This window comes from Pezoporus wallicus, unplaced genomic scaffold (genome assembly GCF_028554395.1).
Source record: "Pezoporus wallicus isolate ANWC-B61680 ecotype Strahan unplaced genomic scaffold, APGP_CSIRO_Pwel_v1 contig_4322, whole genome shotgun sequence".
In the NCBI taxonomy this organism is placed as follows: Eukaryota; Metazoa; Chordata; class Aves; order Psittaciformes; family Psittacidae; genus Pezoporus; species Pezoporus wallicus.
This window is the reverse complement of record NW_026637224.1, coordinates 1,645,665-1,668,092: the sequence shown is the minus strand read 5'-3', so window position 1 is coordinate 1,668,092 and position 22,428 is coordinate 1,645,665. Positions and strand designations below refer to the sequence as shown.

The 22,428-nt window shown below is 38.8% G+C and overlaps 1 protein-coding gene across 12 annotated transcripts in view; it reads left to right on the top strand.

The window, feature by feature from the left end:
- MEF2C (myocyte enhancer factor 2C) overlaps positions 1–22,428 on the top strand; it is a 123,114-nt gene that overhangs the window by 59,152 nt on the left and 41,534 nt on the right. The window lies entirely within an intron of this gene.

The window sequence follows — 22,428 nt, the reverse complement described above, 5'->3', positions numbered from 1 at the left end:
ACTGAAAATTATTAATTAAAATTTTATGTTTTTTCAATTTTAAGCTTCACATACTTGCCAAAAAGTGAGTTTACTTTATAATCACATTAGGATTCAAGCCATGCAAAATAAATGAAGCTTTTAATGATTTTGTTGTCATAGCAAAATGCTCACAGTGATATCTAAAAAACTGGTTATGTCACTTAATGCAACTCCTGTTTTCATAGCACCTAAGCGAATAGGCTTCTAATAGTATAATTTTAAAAAGCACTGGAAGGGTGAGGTTCTGTCTTAACAATCAGTGAAAATTCATTGATAAATGCTATTGGAAACCTTGGCCTATACACTTAGGTTACTTCAGATCTTATTTAAGGTGCTGGTTTCAGATTTTTAAATAATCTGGATGTTGTCTAAAATGAGACTTTGGTGCTTTTTGAATCTTCACCTAGGTTAGTTATGTGTTTGAGACCAGCAATGAAAGAAAGTAAGTGTGTGAATTACATGTAATGTGGTTTTGACAGATGAAAAGTACTCTGTAATAGGCATCTTCACACTTCTTACAAGATGTCAGAGTCACACCACCATAGATTGGCAAAGACTGCAACCCAGGAATATGTATCACTTTTCTGTCTACCCTTATGTCAACATATGGGATGATTCTGCTTTGGTTCCTTCGTGATCTCCCAGTAGATTTTCTCCCCTGTTAGGAGAGGATGAGGTTCTGACAGGAGATCAAGAATTTATGTGAGTTAAGACTAAGCAGAAAGTGCATAATTTCTTCCTCCTCTCCATCTTCTCCTTTCTTCTCTTACTTCAAATTTCCAGTATGCACATGAAGCCTTTCCTGTCATCTAGCTCTTGAAAGCCCATGTCCTGCCCAGCAGAATTCAAATTCTGTCCCCAGAATAAATGACCTGTCCTTTCTCAGTGGCAAAAAGCCAAAATATTCTTAGCAGGAAAAGTTTTCTGTGATATCTTTACTTCTTCCTGCTGGCTTTTGTGTGGGAATAGGCAAGCCAGTAGTTACAGATTTATTACTTGTTTCACAATGAATGAATACTTCTGATCATGAGCATTGTGGTTTTTCAGGAAACTTGAGTGAAAATATAAAATTTAAATTAATGTCTATTTTGTTGTAACTTTCAGGGTTTCAGAAACAGCACTCTGCACCAGCAAAATCCCTTTCCTACAAAAATAGTGGCCCAGTTTGGGTAGGCTAGTAGGCAATTATGCATGCAGATATGTAATTTTCTGCCTATACCAAACATTTGATGGGCATCCCTTTTTACTCCTCTAAAAGGAGCTAAATAAAAGTAGATAATTGAAATAAACACTATCTAAATTGAATAATCTAACAATAGGCAGAAAAGACCGAATGAAGTGCATATTTGTAGTTTTTCTGTATGTTCTGTCAGCTCTGAATTTAGTCATTTGATCATTTTCCTGTCATGTTTTGCAGTGTAACATATAATACTTAAGCCACAGCAATGCCAACACTCATCAAAGGAGTACCTGTGCAGAGTGTAGATTTTGACAAGGGTTTCGTATTATCATGCCTTTACTTGATAACTAAAGTCACAGTTATGAGTACAATAGAGGAATAGAGACCATGAAAAATACGCAATCTGAGAAATGGCATGTAGTTTGGATATATTTTTAGATACATAATATAAATCTGCCACACATTTAAATATTTAAGTTGATCAGTTAAACTAACTACATTACACATATTTTCCTTGCAAGAAGTCCATTTTTTTATCACTTTCAGACAGCTAGATTTCACACTTACAAGTCTTTAATCTTGTTCTTCCAGAGCAATCAACAGCAGCTGAGATTCAGACAGTATTATTAAATCTGATCATTTTCAGCTAAATGACTGTTCAAGAACTATATTTCAATGGGAGAAAAGGGCATAGCGGTTCTCATAGATTTCTGTGCAGCAGAGAAAGAAAACTTTGTTACGTAGACATGAAAATCTGAAATATAACTGTCAACCATGTAAGGGTCTTTAATTTAAAATCCAATTTCTGTTCACATTCAGCATAATATTAACTAGTTACTTTTTGGTTGTGGTAGAACTATGTTATCAGTCATTAGAATGTGATATAACTTCCTTGAGCAATATATATTCAACGGAAAGCAACAAAGTAGGTCTAATATGTATTTAATTACTTTTAAGTTAAACCACTGCTATTCAAATGGAAAAATTACATCAATTTTCATGTAGGTCTGGCAAAAGCTGTTAATTTTATTAAGCAAATGTTTCCAGTTTAATTACTGGGTTTAATTATATTTAGCATTTCTGAAGGAATGAGTCTTCAAGCCATAATTTGTTATTTGAAGTATTGAAAGACACCAAGTGTCATATGTGTAACAAACATTGCACTCTTTTTCAAGGGAAAAACTCATTGACATTCATTTTAATACTTCTGTTACTGCAGATGAAGCAATTTGGTCATACCCAGCCTGTTAGGTGTATGATCTGATTGCATCTGTCATGATGTAAAATGGAGTGGCTAACATGAATAAAATTGTAAAGTTCAGTTACTGTTACTCTGAGTTCTTTTGTTTTAATGATTCAAGCAGCAAGGTTATACTTTCTTTAAACATGTAGTAATTTTATGTACATGTAATTAATATAATTGATATAATTGATATCTGAGCTGTTTAGACCACAAAATTATTTACCAGCTGAATGTGTTTCAGTTATTATGCAGTAAATATACTTACAGCATGCACAGGTAACTAAAAATCAATGTGTACTCATGAAGGTGAAAATGTTTACATTCAACACTAAAGTTTATTCATTTTAAGCACCAGTGACAATTGTTGTCAGTCTTAGGGAAGTTGGGGGGGTGGGGAGGCACGAAATGTATTTGTTAATATATTTCTTAAAAAGAAATATATTTCTTAAAAAGAAAAAGTTAATTTGGAGACTTCTGTTTAGAGTTAACTGGATTCTTCAAACTGAAGCCTTTATGTCCTCACCAACCAAACCACTCACACCACAGTCATTCTTCAGTTTTGCTTCAGTTGAAAAGTACATGTTGGTTGCTGGATATAGTGACCTGTTTTAACATGCAGGGCTCCTTCAACACTGAGGAAAAAAAAAAAAATCTTTACGACAAAATATTCAGCAGCTGTCATTTAAAATCCTGTGATATAATTACTAGAAGGTTTGTAAATCTTTACTTTAAAATGGGATTGCATTTTCCTGCAAAATCCTGTGGCATTTGGCACACAATCTTTGGTACAGAGGTAGTGTTTTTACAACTATAGTTCCAGTCTGTCTTTAGGAGTTTGTCAATACATCCAATTCCTATCTGCTCTATCAGAAAAAACCTTACCTTATGAGTTTGTTGTTTATCAGCACAGTTGTGTAGGACTAGACAATATTTTCTTACAGCAGAGAGTAAATGGGTTAGAGTAAATGCCACAGTTTTACAACAGACAAGCCGTGTGCATTATGCATTTTTTTGCATTTATTTAAGACGAGGCCAGATCCTCTCCTTGTTTCTGTAAAGCAGAAGTAGATGTAACACAACGCATTTCAGTGATATTTCACTGCCACAATACTGTGAGTGACACGAACCCAGTGCCAAAGCACTATAAGCCCACTGTTCAGGAGCTCAGATAGGACATGGCCATTAGATTGTAGGGGGTGTATTTCAGAGAAGGGGTACATGATCTGATTTCCATCTTGGCTGCAAATGCTAATTACAACCCTGAGCCATCAAGCATTTGTTGATTTAAGGTGAAACATCCTGCCTGTTTTTTCTGTCATTGTCCCTTCTTCCTTGTCACTTTTTTCATGTCTAAGGATCAGATACTGTCTCAGCCTTAGCAGACGTCTACTGATTTTTCACTAAGTCTTGGTTTTGATTCTGTTTCTTAGATACCAAATCTAATACACTGATCCTTTGTCTGCATGCACATAAATCATTCCTCCACAGATCACTAACCACTCCATCTTTCAGCTCTTCTTAAGCCCCAAATCCAGAATTTTCTTTGGCCCTGCTGCTCTTATTGTCCCTCTTTCCTTTCTCCAACTGGCTTCTATTCCTTTGCTGATGGAGGGGTCACTACCTTTAATTCAAGTTGTCCTACTAGATCAATCCTTTCAGATTCATCCCATTAAACAGATCTTCCATTTTCTGTCCAATATACATCCACCTCATCAGTTCTTCTCTGCAATACCACCAATCACTGGTAGAGAAAAAAAGAGGACCAACACAAACTTCCTCCATTTTTCTCTTTGCTGACTGAGGTTCTCAATGTTATCAATGCTGATCCCCCATCAAATCTTCTTTGAATTTTGTAAAGTTCACTACACAAAACTGCTAATTTGCATGCACACACACACATCTGCCTGGTATTTGCAGCTGTCTTTTATCTTTGAGGAAACTCTTCCATAAGATCATGGTCTTTTCCAGAATATCCCTTTTGCTATCTGCCTTTGGCTCTGTCTTTTACTGGCATCTGGCTTCAACTTCCTTTTTTTCTCATTTCTTTTTTTTCACACTTCCAAAGAGTTCAGGGTTCTTAACATATAGGACTTTACATATAGGAAGATGTCAGCTTCTGTAATACACTGTCATATCCTTCTTCAGTAAAACCTTATCCTCGTTTGGCTTCTCAGCTATACATTGTTTTACTCTGTGGGTTGTTTTCTTTTGTTTTTCGCCTGAATACATATCAAGCATCCTATGCCCTTTCACCCACCCACTCTTACAATTTTGCTGTGTTCTAATGCACACTAACAGGTCCTACCTCAAAGTGTTTACAGCCCCACTTCAGACATAGCACAGCAAGAATGGGTAGCAAAATAAGGTGATGATGATGATACAGTAACATGATTCTGCATGCATGACAACATGAATCCTGTTTCTATCAAACAGTGTTTATACCTCTTGTACCAAGGACCATCTTTTGACCATTTCTGAGGGACTGCTCATCTTCAGATAATGCTGCTTCAGTCTGGCTGTTAGGAACCACTTATTACATTACACTTGAAGCCACTCCATCATCTTTTCCCTCTTTTTTCTCACAGAAGTTGGGTAATTTTGGAGAGACTGTCAGTGATACAGAAGACTTCATAAAAAATTAGCCTGAGCTACTCTAGGAGACTTTAATTATCCTAGGGCCATTGTAATGGGGTTGCTGGATGGGCCATGGGGAGAAAAAGTAGTCTAATTTCAGATTTCAATAATTACTAATTGTGGATTCTTCTTCATGGATAGTCAGCGTCTAGCATTGTATTTTTAACTTTTTTTTACATGGGGTCATGCCTCTTCATTGCTGTAGTGACTGCTGACCTTTTGCAGAGTATTTTGCCTTCCCCAGCAGACTCCTGTATTTGGTGAGGGAAATTAGAATGAGAGGTTTAGCAGGAGAAATGAGTGCCATTTTCAACAGCATTTTCCCCCAAGGGGAAGAGGTGTGCTTATGGGCATGTGAAATTCGTCCTGCAGACTGCACATCCTTTCTGTTTAACAACACATAGAAACATCTTTACAGGCCTTAATGTTAAGATAGTAGGGAACAAATACCCCTACAGGGGGGTGGAATTGAGAATTTTGCTTTTATGTGTGCCTCATTGCTTGTTAGAAAAGCATTTTGATCTAAAATAATATGTATAATAACAACATGCAATTCATGATATAAAACAATGAATACTTCCACAAGTTTATAGCAGTACTAGCTTGAATTAAGAATCTGATCACTTTTAGTATGACCAGCAACACAGGCATGAAATATGACTACACAGCCTTGAAGGACTTCATGCTTTACACTTGGTCCAGCTCTAGCACACTGTAAGGTTGGGAGTTGATGAGGATGGCGCTGACAGCAAATGGTGCATACATATGGTGTGTGATACGTGGTCAGTGTATTGTGCCTGAGAGGAATGCCACAGTCCTGTTTTGCTAATGGACTTACTGCGCATTATCTCATCAATTCTTACAGGTGTGCTGTGGGTCCTACAGAACATGTAGGATTAGTCACTGAGTGTGCATTCTCTCTGAATGAGATGTAGAGAAAAAAAATCCTTCTGTCAATTATTTCTAAAGGTCACAGAGCTAATGACTAGCTGGGAGGTTAATTAGATTCTGAAAGCCTCTTCATATCAATTAAGTTTCTTACCTGTATATTTGTAGTAAATAAGCCCATATAACTATAAATGTGCTCTTTTTAGGAAAAGTAAGGCAACTGCTGTAGGTTGGTTGATGTAAGTGTATTCTCTTATCAACATAACATGCTACTGCATATAAACAAGACATAAAGTACATATCAAGTCAGCTCTTCAGCTGTTGAAATCAGGGGAATTGTGTCAGCTACCATGGGCTGAAGATCTGGGACAGTATAGAAAGTAACTCTGTATGTAAGAAAGGTTATTCAGGGTGATCTAACGACAGTACAGTCTATTGGATACTGCCCTGGACTAGGACTCATGAGACTCGGATTTTATTAATAGCTTTGCCAAATACTGTTGTGTGACCTTGGACAAGTCAGATTTCCTCCTAATGCTTCAGTTTCCCTAACTGTAAAACGGGGGTATCATTATTGATTTCCTTTGTAATTTGATTGAAGACCAGCTTGTTAAAAAAATAGCTACCATTACCAGTTTCCACAGGTCAGGGGATGATTGAGATGGGTCAACTAGCCAAAAAATTTCCTTTGGATGATGATTTAGGCTTTCTAAATGCTTACTTCTTGTTTCATTTTTAGTAAATACGAGCCAAATCATTATTGTTAACCTTGTGTATGACAAAATCATGCGATCCACTTCAAGATCTTCAGCATTTTTGTGATGTTTCTTTGTTTGCCTTCTGAGTTTTGTGCCTTTGAAAATGTGTTTGTAACCTAATATCCTCATGTGAGTTTTTTCTGTGTTTTTCCTAACCATGATTAGTACAAAAAGATTTTGGAGAGGAAAATATCCCATTTTCAAAAATACTAAAAAAATCCCTCCACTTTATCAATCTTAATTTCATTTTCCCAAACAATTAATATAGAAATACATATTTTTTAAACAAAAACTGATATTCTTACCTAATCTTATTATTCCATCAATTTGGGCTTTATGTAAATATTAGCTATTACAAGACCACAAGAAAAGATTTTGGAAAATCGTGGAAGGCAGTTCTCTTCTGTTCAAAGAAGTCCCTTAATGGGTCTGCTGTTCCAGTCAGTGGAACTGTCTCAGTCAGTCCCTCTACTACACCCAATAGACAGCAATTTATTCGCTTCCTCCCACTTATCCACATAAGATTTTTTACTCTTTACTTTTTCATCTACAGGTTATTGTTTAAGCTGTCCTTGATAACCCTGCAGCATCCTGTTGCTGTGCCTCTAGTAAGTGACAGATTCGTGCTGCTTTGCAGCTTAGAAGAAAGGTAGAGGGTCAAATGTTGACACTACTGTTTGAGAGTTTTTTTATTAATATATTTCAAATTAATCCAGTACTTGAAAAATGCAGCTAAGGGAAAGTTGCATAATGAGTTGTTTTGTTTGGCTTTCTCTCTCAAAAAAAAAAAAAACAAAAAAAACCACCACCACCACCACCAAAAATCTCCAAAAGTTTTCTGCTATGGTTTATTTGATTGATGTGAAACATAATTTGTTATCCTAAGATATCTCAAATGAAACTGAAGTAGCAATCCTGATAGCTTGTTTTTTCATTCCTGGAAAAAGAGGACAGGGGCAGTGAAAACTAAAATGGATGCAAAGTTCGTTTCTGTGAAACACACCGTAAAGCAAGATCTGCTTTTGAGTATATTTTGAGGAGGCTCTGGAGCTTGTGATTTTTACTTACTGAGGATCAGTTCTTGTTATTGGTCATATCCCTCTGCTGTTTTTCTTTTATACTTTTATTATTAATAATCATTTTTAAAATATTTTAATAACTTAGAAGATGTTTTGGACAAACTGTTACAAAAATGTTATGATGACAAAGGTGAAGAATATATGCACAATATAAATGTGTTCCAAACTCTTGTTTGTAGTTTTTCAAACTGGGAACTTAAATTTCTGTTTCTTAGAGCAAGGTCTATTTCACAGATCAGTGTTTCCTTCTCCAAAACATCATATATCTGGCTGAGAGGCTGGAAAAATCTTACATGTCTGTGTAACATTCTTGTAATTTAATAGGTCCAAAGTTTTATCCCAATCTAGTCACTGGAGAATGTTCTTTGTTTTTGTAGTCACTGTTTCAATAGTAACAGCTTGTTGTATTTTGGTCTGTTTGCCAGAGGGTAGGTTTATTTTTAAATCCCTGAACTCTGAATTTTCTTTATTTTTCCAAGATTGGAAGCAGCTGAAACGCCTGGAGTTACAGGTTGAAGGGCTTGCTTCACAATATGAGATGGGAAGCCTCATCCCATCCCCCTTTTGTGTTTTTCTTTAAGTTTTCTAACAATGTCTTTTAACTGATATTTGACTAAAAATAGAAAACTGCCTAGCTAAAAATAGCTTGGCTCTCAGTCTTGCCAAGGAAAATGGAGAGGAATAGGCGTGGAATAGAAGGCTGAGTAATCCAGCTCTATTCATTCACAGATCCCTTTGAGAATGCAGGCGATGATAAAGTGCCCTCAAAAAACCACAGGCCTGACTTGCTCTCTTCAGACTTCTAGGTGCCAATAAACATTTTAGCCCAAGGATATATTTTTTTTCCTCATAGATCGTAAATGCTTTCTGAAAGACAAGGCTTTGTTTCACAGAAGCTAACTTACTGTCAGAAATAGCTGACTTTCCGAAGGTCCTTGGGTTTTTTTTTTGACTTTCCACGGCTTTTATTTCCAGATGAGCAATGACAGCAATGTTCTGTCAAGAATTACCATGAAATGTCACATATCTAGTGTGAATGAATGAAAAAAAATAAATGCTTTCAATTTATTTCATATTTAAAATTGTGCCCTCAAAAGTTCACATGCCGGTAAGAAAGAAAAATGTATTACTCTGATTCTGAGCCATAAAAGTGAATGAGTTGGTTTGGTTGTATTTCACTAAAAAATCAAACTTCTGCATATACATAACTCAAGTCTTTTATTTGTAATTCTTCATTTATCTAAAACTCAAATTTCAACAAGAGTATAGAGGAAATGGGAATGGCAAGGGGCTGTTTTTAATTACCTTTAAAATAAACTTGTTGAGAACCCCGCAAAACAGGAACTTTTAATTTGAAAAGCTATCATACAAGAGAAAGTCAGTCTCGTTGTGTGCTACAGAGGTTTTTATATCACATCACCATTGTGGTATTGAAGTAAGAGGTATCCATAATACTAAGCAGGAGAAAAGACACCAGGAAGGGTTGAGCATGTTATTTAAAACAGGAATGTTTGTTGTTGTTCTGGATGGATTTTTTTGTTTTAGTTGAGTTTATTTTTGTATATTTCTAGGTCTGAGTAACCTGGTCAAACACAGCAACAGGGTGTGGAAATGTCAGCACAGTTCACAGGGTTATTTGAGCCTGAGTATTGTTTTGTTCAGTTCCTGTAATGCTGCTTGTGATAAGACTCTGGAGACAAAGGACGATAATTGATGGAAAGGGACTTAAACCACTCCAAAAAGAATCAAGGTCCTTGTATTTGGATACATCGACTCTTCTGGTCTCCTTCCTCCTTGTAAAGCATTTTGTCTTCTTGAATGTTGGCCCCCTACTGCTCTTTGTAATGGAGGCAGACCACAAGTGATTCCTTTATGCAGTACACAGGGTGTAATTGTGTCTGTGTGGTGTATTAGTAATTACCAAGTCTGAATTCCCATATTGTATCTTCACTGCAAGCATGGAAAAATAGGACACACTAGCCTGCATTACCATTTTCAACCTAGATAGTGAGCTACTTATAGCTACATTCCAGACACAAAGGCTTTTGTGAACAAACCCATTTTTCATTTTCATTATTGAGACATCCATGATCCATAAGGTAAATGCAAAGTATGGTTATTTACCTGGATTCTTACACAGTAGTAATAATCACAAGTGTAGAAATACCACATCTTCTGTTACAACTATCTTTACTGCAAACTATTGACCTTGCCTATTTTTCCCCCAAGACATTTTTATTAGGTTCCCATAAGCTGTCAACTGTTCTTTGTCAAACCAGTGTTGAAGATGACGCAGCACTGAACTTCTAGCAAAATCAGCAAGTGATGCATAGTTCTTCATATGTTTACACATTAGCAAAGTCAGTTTTTTTTTAGTGTGTGTTTCCAGATATGGGCCCTTAGCTGTTGCTTATAGTTGTATTAGGTAAAAAGAGCCATACACTATCAAAAGGCAAAAAACTCTGATATGTAAAGTGAGTAAGTCCTTTATTAAGGTTAACTTGAGCCCTGATTTAAAGCCTGGATTGGTGAATGGGAGCCTTCTAACTTCAGAAATCTCTGGTCATGGTTCCTAGCAAAGACACCAATTTCTATCGATTCTATTACCTTTGTAGTAAGCAGTACTAGAATAGGTCGTATTTCTACAAAGATTAATAGGAATGCTGTTTCAGACAATGAACCTATTCACAAAAAGAAAGTTAAATGCTCCTGCAAATATCTGCAGAATCATGGCTTTCTTTTTGAAGCTGTTCCAGTGTCAGTAATGGTGGCAGAATGGGGACCTAAACAGTTCATACTATGAGCAGCATTTATTATCTATACTGAGAAGTAAAAGCTTCCACTTCCATTCCACGCCACAGGGAGCGGGAAATAAGTGAACCCCTTTCCCTGAATAACAAGGCCACTGTGCAGGAGGAGCTACATCAGCAGAGGGGATGGGGTACAAAAAGTCAGCCTGTTCCTGGCTTTTTGCCTACTTCACCTGCTAGGGAGCTGACGTTTGAATGTTTTGCTTAGAGCACCTCACCTTTCTGTTATTCCTGAAACAAAATATCTTCACACTTCTCCCCTGGGCTGCATGCAGATAGCAGTTACCTGCTCTTGAGATCCCTTTCCACAGTTTTTATAGTTCTGGCAGAAGTTCTGTTAAACTTCAAAATATGCTGACTTTTCTTCCTTGTTACAGTAAGAAGGTATAAATTAATTATTTATTTATGTACTCTAAAATTTGCATCCATCCTTTATGTATTATGTGGTTCATATTGATTAGGATCAATTTGCCCTGAATTCAGGGAGGCCTCCATGTGTTTGTTTATATAAAAGACAGTTGAAATAACTGTAAATTACCAAATTTGCAGGGCTATGAGACCTCAAACACATGTGCTTTATTGTTCTACATTTTTAATAGTCACAAGTGTAGCAGTCAGTCGTGAATTAATGTCCATAGTCCAGAACTGCTGAATGCAGTTAAATCTTAAATAACCATTGTTCTTTGAATTAAAACTGAGACTTTAAAGCAGACTTTCAATCAGTGCTTTTATGAAGTAATTTATAAATCCACAACTTTAGGTTTTTGTGTTTTCCTTAATTTTGCTATGTGTTTTTATATATGGTTAGCAGTTAATGGAGGAGTAAAAATGTCTGTTAAAAGAAGTTACATTGTCTATGTTCTAAACAGTTCATTAATGGTTTTTGCATTATAGACAGTGGTGTTAAAAGGAAAAATCTGTATTGGATAGACTTGCATTAAAACAAAAATCTCAAATCCATGTGTTTATATCACCCTGTGTGATCTGTAGACAACCATAATTACATTTTATTGTGCAGAGTATAAAAATGTGCATGCACTTTACTTTGGGTTGTTAAAGTATACATTTATTTCTTTGATCAAATGTTACAGCACACAGGCTGTTCAAAGAAAGCAAATTACAGAAGAGTCAATAAAAGTACTTTAAACAGCACACAGCTGCTATGGATTGATTGGAAAGAGATCAAACTCTTGACAAAGCAGCAGTTTCTAATGGAGTGTATGGTGTTTAAAGTATGTTTAGCCTACTGCAATAGAATCATGGCTATCACATGAAAAACATAACACCACATAATTTTTTCTTTTCATCGTTGTATTCCAAGGCTTGTTTATTGTATACTTTTAGCATGTTCAAACATATATCAGTAAAATGGAAGCTTTACACCTTTGTCTCCAGCACTTACCAGTATGCACATTAGTATTTAATCTGGTTTTTGTAACCTGTGTGAAGCTTGCCTTCTCAGATGTAAATTTTCACACAACCCACATATATTGTTTAACTCCTGAATAAAAATCACAATTATGCCTAGTACTTTCCAACCTATATCTGAAAGTGTTTTGCAGAAGTAACTAAACACAAACTTTAAAATATGGCAATTAAGGTCTTATCCAAAAGTCTAATCTGGAGGCTTATGAACTTTGTGAGAGGTCTTGTTATTTGATCTTGAAGACTCCTAGGGGCCTGTACTGTGCTTACTATGCATTAACCCAGTCTGGGCCTTGGGTAATGCTGGGGAAATGGAGAGTCTTTTCACAGTTTAAGCACTAAAGATCTAGGAACTCTCAGTCCTCCATGAACAAAATAACTCTGGTAATGAACTCCTAATACTGTCAAGCTTTTCACAAACCAGAATCAGAAAATATTGCTGGTGTTTGTGTGCCATCAAAGGGACAGAAGCTTCAGTTTAATTCCTTTCTTAAAAGATTCTATCTGCATTTTACTGAAAGTCTGGTAAACATAAAATGCAAGCTGCAGCTCTGCTGCAGAAATCAGATTTCAATGGACTCTTCCCTCAGACAAAAATGCTGTAACAAGCCACAAAACTCTGTCTCCCATTGATTTCTGTTTCTCTGACTCAACAAATGTTGTACCTGTTACAAGACAAAAGCAAAATATTGTGGGGAAGTGCAGAAGTTTAACCTAACTACAACTGTGCAGAGTGTGGGAAGTTGGGTAACACCTATCCCTTATACAGATATGAGATAGAATCATAGAATCATAGAATAATTAGGGTTGGAAAGGACCTTAAGATCATCTAGTTCCAGAGGTTTGAGCCCATTCAGACCAAAGAAGAAACAGATCCTGTGTTTCCAGTTTTGTAGCAGGTTTCTAACCCCTACTTATACAGAAAATCTGCAACAACAGCTTTTTCTTAAAAGACGAAAGTGGCTCTTCTTCAAGTCTTTGAAAAATTAGCTGTAGGAGGGGACAGTAAGCCTGAATGACCAGCAGGGCTTTTGGGGGTGACAGTCTCTCTGCAGCACTTGGGTAAGCAGTGTAACTGCTGATAAGGGATAGGAATTCCAAAACCCCATTTTCTTGGTCTGTGTCACTCACAACTTCATCCCATGCTGCTAGGTTTGAATCTTGTTCTGTAACACCAAATTCTTCCTGTGCCCAGCATAAGAAGCCTCAGATCCTGACACACACAGTGAATTCTTTTCTGGAGGTCAGGTGCCTAAATAGTAAGTATTGCCAAATCAAGCCTTCTATATCCCTAAATCCTTCATTGGACCTATTCCATAGCCCTTTCCTGTCACAAGGCCCTTCCTAGCAACAAGGGAATTGCTGCAGGGTGTGAACTGCTCTTTATGGTTTCAGTGTAAGCTCAAAGCAATGTGGCTAAGAAAGAACACTTCTTGTTGATCATTTTCCTACCCTTACTCTTTAAAAAAATGCATCCAAAGGATGCTTGGAAAGGTATGCTTTTGTTTCTCTGTCCCCACAGATGTCTTCATTTATAGCTTTCAAATGCTGGCAGGTATAGGGGGTTCTGCCTAATTGGCTTCATTAACAGAATCCTTGAACTGTTAGGACACCCACAGATAGCTATATTGGACAATTCTGACTTGCATCAATAGTAAGGAGTTCATTTAGTAGGACTAAACTGACCTAATAGTAATGCCCACCAGGGATTCACAACTGTAGCCTGAACAGAAGTGAGATGATGCTTCTGGGCTTGGACTTGAGGTGAAATACTGAATTCCCAGGGGTTATAGAAACCTCTCTTGTCCCTCCCACAGACTAGATTTTTCATTCCCTTCCTGTTAAGGAGTCTGAGAAATCCTCCCACTCCCTCTGTACAGTCTTTTTCATGGGAGAAATGTTCTTAATTCCACCTCCTCTGTTCACAGAGTGATGGACCAAAAAAGCTGACTAAACATTCTGAAGTTAAGTCTGCTTCCTACTGATCTCCGTAAGTGATTTAGTGGCAGGAATAAAAGAAGTACTCATCCATTCCTGCTACCTCTATTTTAATCTGGGGTCTTGTGATCTACCATACCCCAGGCAGAAACAGGAATCCTGACAAACTTTGAAATCAATATAAGTAAGCTTTGCTGCCATTTATTTGAAAGTTTCCCATTGCTGAGAAATTCCAGGCAAACCTCAGGACTGTGAACCTCTCAGCAGACACTACGAACAAGCTTGTACACTTCTGAACTGGAGAAATTCCTATATGCTCATTACTTCTATGGTCATTGGGCTCTCATGGAAAGGATCTTGTAGCATTACTCATTTTCACTGAAATTTTGGTTACTTAGGACATGTATGGTCCCTTTTGCCACTCTTAAGTGCTGTATGAAAGCCTGGGCCCTTTGAAATCAGCCAGGATCTCTTTGCCAGGTCTTTGATTTTATTATATTGATAGTAAAAGGAAAAGCCACATGTATTTTGAGGTAATCACATCTTCAATCTTATCACAGCCTCTGATTTCTTTGTCACAGTCATCTTCTGATTGAATTTTTATATTCAAACATAAAATAAATGTTAAGGAACATGAAGTATTCCTTTATCATTCCATGTAATACTTTTTACCTTTCCTCTAGATTGTGTTTTTGCATTGTAAATGTTCTGCAGAACTTAGGAAAGAGCTCTTGCTACTGCGGCAGCAGGCTTGTGGTTGCAAATGGCTTAGAAGATACCCAAGATAATGGAATAAGTAAATGAGCTCAGTGTTCTTGCCACAATAACATCAATAGGATATCCTGCTTTTCCATCTCAGCATAATGGTTTCAGGTTTGGTTTGTAGTTGCTCCAAGCCTCCAGCATGGCAGGGTTTTCGGGCTGGGAGTAGTGTTTGTGCATTGATGGATTTCAGCGCCTCATTAGGTAAGGAACCAGTATGGTTCTTCCTTGTATATAAACTTAGTGTTACTCACTTCTGAACATTTTTCCCAGGTAGCCAGAAGTCAATAAAGATCTATCTGTTTCTCAGGAGCACAGTCACAGATACACTGCCTGTGTCCATGTTGCCAAACACTGTGAAATCACCAAGGACATCAGTTCTTTAAAACAAACAGTCCTTCAGGCTTCTCTGGATTCGGGATTCCCAATGAGAAAAAATCCCTTTCTTATATGTACCATGTCTCTGTGAGGCTTCGACTGAGCAAAGAGCTGTAGTATATCTGGAGATGTGAGTACCCCCAAACTGTTTATTGCCTTTCCTGCACTGGAGGTTACCACCTTCGCAGCAGTCAGAGGACAGGAATGCATGCCCACCCCATGCCCACTCCACCTCTACAGCTCTGGTACAGGGTGAGTAATCCCGAATCACAGGGCAGAGTGGACAGCCCTGCATGGTGATTTACCCTGCAGTACCGAGAGCCACTAAAGCTAGTCAGGGCCCATAGCTATGTTTTCACCAAGTGAGACAGTAGCTGTCATACACACATTCACAGCAGCCTTCACGCACACCTCTACCAAGCCATGGAAGAAATAGGCTGAAATCCTCCTCCATTTGTCCAGCTCTCCTGTAGAATTATGGGACCCAAGTAGAAACATCTTCTGTAGCCCACAGAATTCTGTGTGTGGGAATACCGTATGATTAAAGGTTTGAAGATCTCAGACAAGTAGGGCTTTGGCAGGCCAATATACCAATTCTTCTTTGCAAACCTGTCATTTTTTCAAAAAAAAAAAGAAATCCAGTTTTACAATGAAAAAAACGTAACATTTAAAATATATTTTAGCAGCTTCTGAAAGAAGCTAAAATTTTCAAAGACGATGCTTGGTTTCTGAATGAAGATTTGTGTTTTCTGTTTTACCTTCTCAGACATGATTCTTCTAGTACCTCTGTAAACTCTATCCTCAGTTCTGGTTGGAACTTCTGACTAGACCTTGGGTCGACCTCTGCAACTCTTGCTTTCTCCAGCAGTGATAAGAACTAGAAATTGCTCTGTTTATCAAGTTGTCTTCATTCCCAGACAGAGGACTGAAACTGACCATTGTGTTGTTGATTTAACTTAGTGTCTATTCACAAAGCTACAGAGAGCAGCATATAAGCCAGGTTTTGCAGGTGGATATGAGGTCAGACTCCTTACTAAGTATATTACAGTTTGTTTGGGTGTTTCCTTCTTACAGGACCCCAATTACACTGGACTTACTGTCATTCAACTTTTTATAATGGCACAATTATAGAAAACTGAATTAACAAAACCCAGCAGGAAGATGCAAAATCCCATGAAGGGGAGACCTTGCAGCAGTCTTCCAATACGTAAAACATCTGACAAGAAATCTGGAGAGGGGCTTTGAGCAAGGACTTGTAGGGACAGGACAAGGGGGAATGGCTTTAACCTGACAGAGGGAGACTGAGATGAGCTCTTAGGCAGAAGTTCTTCCCTGTGAGGGTGGTGAGGCCCTGGCACAGGTTGCCCAGAGAAGCTGTGGCTGCCCCAACCCTGGCAGTGTTCAAGGCCAGGTTGGATGGGGCTTGGAGCAACCCGGTCTAGTGGAAGGTGTCCCTGCCTGTGGCAGGGGGTTGGAGCTGTATGACCTTTAAGGTCACTTCCAACCCAAACCATTCTGTGGCTCTGTGATTCTGTGAAGATGCTAACAGAAGTGGAAGTTCTGCAGCTTCTTGGGGTATACTGTAGCAGCTTAACCCTTGGAGAACCTTATGTAAAGGGGCTCATCTTTTGGTTTCTTGATGGCACAGTTTGCAGTAATGGAAATTGAGAATTTCCTTGAGTAGAAAGCTTCCTAAATTCTCAAAAATCTTTTCAAGATCTGACCACTTTTTTGCTAATTCTGTTATTTCTGATTCTTGCTACTGGGAGAAGCACTCACTCCTCTCAAGGAAAGAGCAGAATGACACGGGCTTCTGAAGTTTTGCTTTAGGAAAGCAGACCAGCTTTCTAGGATAATCATGTAGTTCTGGAGTTCCATCCAGCTCCTCCATGCAACTCCTGACTGTACTCTCTCACTTATTTTTTGGCTAGTGTATTGTTACCTTCAAGTTTCCACTTGCAAAGTTTGTGTCTGAATTTTTCACTCCCATAGGATTTTCCATGGGAAAAAAAAAAAAAAAACAACAGTTCTTTACTTTTAGTAGATGACACTTTGGTAAGCAGACAAATGTATACCATACTCTAGAGATTTTACCAGCTGTTTAAAGGTAGATGCAATTTGCACAAATGTTGCTGGTGAACAGCAGAATTTATAGAAATTCTTGGTCTAACAGGAAAAAAAAATTCTTAAATCATGTTTTTAAGTCTGCATTGTTTCAGTCATCTGTTTTGTACTTAAAATCATGGGCCAGGTTTTCATCTCAAATAGTGCTTGCTCACTCCAACCTTAGTGGAGAGACTTCCTTCTCTTTCCTTGACTCTCAGCAGAACAGTGAGTTGATGGTTATTGCTTTGTGCTGTTTAAGACCTTCATCTGTAATGAAACAAGAGGCTAAAGTTTCAGAGCTCTAACCTGTATTATAATTCACCGTTTTTGAACTATATATTGATTTGAGCATTTTTATCAATGGATAAAACAGTTATGGTACTATAAAAATAAAACGGACTGTTCTTTTCCCTTTTAAAGGAACTGCTATTCAGCAACATTTGCTTATTGACATATTGTTTTGTTTGTTTTTTTTTGTAATTCCCTGTAATTTGATCTGATGTAAAATAAATGTTTAAATTCTGGGAAAAATACAAAAAAAAATCTGTTCAGAACATTGACCTCTAGATTTTTTATGGGAAACTTCCAGAGAAAACTCAGGTGCTGAAGGAAGTGGTGTTCTTGCCTTGGTGGGTGTCATTTTTACTGCTGAGTCAGTACTACATCAGTTCAGTGCTGCTGTAGGGGCTCTGTTTCAGATGGAATGGAACAGCAAATTACTGTGATCAACAAAGACTCCCTGGCCCATGGTTAAGGGTGAAGGTGTTTGCCCCATGGTCTAGGAAGAATTCTATTCCAAGTAATTCATGTGTTGTCTGAGGTGCATGTCATTTCTGCTCCTGAAAACTTCATTTGCTAGCACTGATGGTACATTCATCCCAGGATAGCTGCATTTCAACAATATGTGAAGCAGTTCTTAAACATATCATTTCAGAATCTCTTTGGGATCTTTTGGAACACAGATAATGCTCTAAAATGTGTGCAAAGTATAATTCCTATCAGCTGCCATTCTTTCCATAATAAGATTTTGTGACAAAAGAGTCCGTAAAATATATGTGTTCCTCTGTACGTCATATTTCTCAAGTATTTTGAATATGGCATTTATTAAAGGTTCCCATTTATATCATGGAAAAACACCAGCTGCCTTTGAAATAGTTAATTGTTTCTGCAAGCATTTATATTAAGCCCTGCATATTTAAAATACTGTATGTTTCAAGAGATAGTAACACTGATGTAACAGACATGGCAACACCACTGTACATCCAGAATAACTCAACTGTTGTCTTTACAGCTGTTCCAATTCTAGCTACAGATTTACACTAGTGTAAATGAGATCTGACCAGACTTGTATTGGTGTATATGTCTGACTAAATTAGGCACAAATGAAAATGTTGAGGGCAGTGCTCCATCTGGAAGGGCTGGAGTCAGTGGAGAAGGATGAAAGATAGATGAACATAAAAAGAAGGAGGCAAATAGCAACCTGTTGATGATTACAGTATTTATTTTTAAGTGGCCTCATATTCCCCAGAGAAGCTGAGATGATTCTGCTGAACTACTGTACAGTTTATTTTTCCATTCATATACTTTCTGTGTCTGGCTGCAAAACCTAGTACCAGTCAAATACTATATGTCTCACCAATATCTTCTTCTGTTTTAAATATCTTCGATAAAGCTTAGGGAAAACCTGGCCATTTAAATACTTTGTACACTGGCACAGCTTTGAAAAGTCAGTAAAGGGTATAATGTAAGGGTACTATGCTGTTGCGAAGGGGCAAGAGGTGAGTCATCTACTGCAGCTTTAGGCCACCCATGCACACCTTGGCAGACTGGATCTGCTTGCGTGCTGGTGGTGCTCATGCCAGCAAGGTAGTGAAAGTAGCCAGAGTGTAGAATTTTTGTCTTCATGGAGTCTTTCCACAAGCACTGGGCCTTGAGAAACTGTGGAAGTCTATTTTACATAAATCCACTTTCCAAGACAGAGAATGGAAAACAAGGTGCTTGTCACTAGGCTGTGGTAGCTAGCCTTTGTTCTGCAGGAGAAGGCACGCATTTATGGGAGGGGCAGCATGTATAAAGAGTGGCAGCAAAAACAGGAGAACAAGCTGAAGTTTTCTGCCCTTACATACATCTTCTGTATTCCCATTACTCAAAACCAGTGCGTCTTACAGACCTTTGAACCCTCAATAAGGGATTATAACTATTGGGGTGCTCAAAGGAGTGGTGGTAACTATTCCATCCTCAAATGTCCTGCGAATACCCATGACTGAAGTAAAAAATCTGATAATGCTGTGCATGAAGCACTGACAACTACTCTTTGGTATGCTCTCAGGTTTTTAAGACAACAGAGCAGAATTTGACTGTCTTTTCCAAGTATAGGTTTAAAAAATACCTGCACAGAAGTTTCATTTCAATATAATCTTTGGGTATAAAGGGTGCATATGGCAGTAAATTTTGGCTAATGTTTAAAAGGAATTTTGTCCAATGCTGGTTGGGTTTGGTTTGTTTTTTTTTTCCTTTTTAAATCTTACGTATCTGTGGCAGTGATTTTATCAAAATGTGTAATCACAGTTAGGTCAGCATTTCATTTATGTCAGTAATATTAACACCTCCAATTAATCTTGCATGGAAATTCATTACTTAGAAACTGCCAGTATTGTCTGGAAAAACGCATACTTTTTTCTGTGTGTGCTTATCCAGTACAACAGCAATATTAAGCTGGTATTACACTGCATCATAGCAAACGAAGGCTGGTCGTGCTTATCATAGAATCATAGAATCTCAGACAGGTTTGGACTGGAAGGGACCTTAAAGTTCACCCAGTTCCAACCCTCTGCCATGAGCAGGGACACCTTCCACTAGACCAGGTTGCTCCAAGCCCCGTCCAACATGGTCTTGAACACTGGCAGGGATGGGGCAGCCACGGCTTCTCTGGGCAACCTGTGCCAGGGCCTCACCACCCTCACAGGGAAGAACTTCTGCCTAAGAGCTCATCTCAGTCTCCCCTCTGTCAGGTTAAAGCCATTCCCCCTTGTCCTGTCCCTACAGGCCCTTGTCCAAAGACCCTTTCAGGTTTCTTGTAGCCCCTTTAGGCACTGGAGCTGCTCTAAGGTCTCCTGGGTCCTTCTCTTCTCCGGTCTGAACCAGCCCAGCTCTCTCAGCCTGTCTCCACGGCAGAGCTGTCCAGCCCTTGCAGCATGTCCATGGCCTCTTCTCGACTCACTGTAACAGGTTCACACTGTGAAGACTTCTAAAAAAGCCATCTAGATTTGTACAAAATGGTGCTGAGAAGTTTCTATTGGAGGGCATGTATGTGTATATAAAAATATACCTATAGATATATATACACACATGCATTTATGTGTGTATATATATCCGCAAATCGCAAATGCAGCATTCCTGTCTGCTGCAGCCACATCAGAGCCAAGAAGTGCAAACAGCAGCAGGGGTGAAGAAAACCTAGAGAAACCAAACCCCAACCCCAGAGGTGTTGCGCAGCAGGGCTGGGAGCGGCGTGGCCCCAGTCACTGCCGCAGCAGCAGAGACAGCCATCTATGGCCATAGGGCAGCAGGCGCCAGTGCTGACAACTGCAGATGGCCAGGATGCATGGCATTGCACCGACACCCGCTCTGCTCCCCCCGCAGATTCCCATCTCCTCTGTCAAGGCCAGTGAAATGCGATCCCTTCCAGTGAGGGTTGGCATAGGAATGCTACGTCAGCTGCCCCCCAAGGGGGGGATCTGTGGAGGTTTTACAGACCTCCTGCACACTATGACGGATGGGAGTAAGACTGAAGGGTGAGGAGGTAGCCTCACTTAGAACACTGGGGGTTGTTCAGATCTGAAGACTTAGAACGGTTTTATAGAATCAGAAAATCATAGAATAGTTAGGGTTGGAAAGGACCTTAAAATCATCTAGTTCCATGGGCAGGGACACCTTCCACTTTCCACCAAACCATGCCACCCAAAAATCATTAAACCATTATATAATTATTTTAAAACATTAGTAAGTATTATTTAGACATCTGGGAATTATTTAGATTTAAAAACTTAAAATGGTCTTAAACAAAAGGGAGACCGAGATGAGCCCTTAGGCAGAAGTTCTTCCCTGTGAGGGTGGTGAGGCCCTGGCACAGGTTGCCCAGAGAAGCTGTGGCTGCCCCATCCCTGGCAGTGTTCAAGGGCAGGGTGGACGGGGCTTGGATCAACCTGGTCTAGTGGAAGGTGTCCCTGCCTGTGGCAGGGGGTTGGAACTGGATGAGCTTTAAGGTCCCTTCCAACCCAAACCAGTCTAGGATTCCATGATTCTAAATTCTTTTAGAAAAAAGAGTTTACAAGTGCAATGCCTGACAGAAGTCCTTTGCATGACCCATGCAATAGCTGTGAACATAGGAGGGTGTAAACTTAGTTGCGTGCATTACCAGGAACTTTAATACAAAGTTTTCATGCCCGAGTCTCCATGTGATTTCCTTCTGTTTCTTTCTGAGATAGTCCAGAAAGATACATGGTTTAGATTAGCTGCTGTGAGAATCTGACATATCCTTCTATTTATATTTATAAAGCCAATGTTTCCTTGTGTAATTCAAGTCAATGCTAAACAGAAAAACACTGCCAAGTGGGTAAGATTGAACATTAAAGGAAAGAATTGTGCTTTGTCTCTTTTAGGGAGCAAACCTCTGCCACCTCCAGCCTCCACATCTCTCCAGAGTGGTAACCCAGATGGCAAGGTGCACTCCCTGTCATGAATGTGCAGGAGAAAGGCAGCAGAAGATGTGGTGAGGCTGGCCAGCCTGCCACAGGCTGCATGATCAGAGCAAACAGGCTGAGAAGCCTTGCAAAGCTCCCCCATGCCCTAGCCTTACACCACGGCTATGGGGAACAAAGAAACAAAAACCCAACGTCCCATTGCCCTTTAGAAAAAACACAGATTCATTTGGTGTTACACAGGTATTACGAAATTTTGCTGATAAGCCTTGGCACGTGTTAGGAGCATGAGAGAAAGAACAGACCAGACTCAGTAAGCCGGTAGAAACCGTGTGTCCTGATGAGCTTGCAGCACACACGTGTAAACATTCATAACACACTGGTCAATCACTCCTAAGCAAGAGAAGCAGATGTTACTGGCAAAGGGTGTCAGCATTGTTTGGTTTCACAAGAGTGTGATTAGAGAAGGTACTTGAAGAAGGAGAGAATAATCACTTGGCATGCAA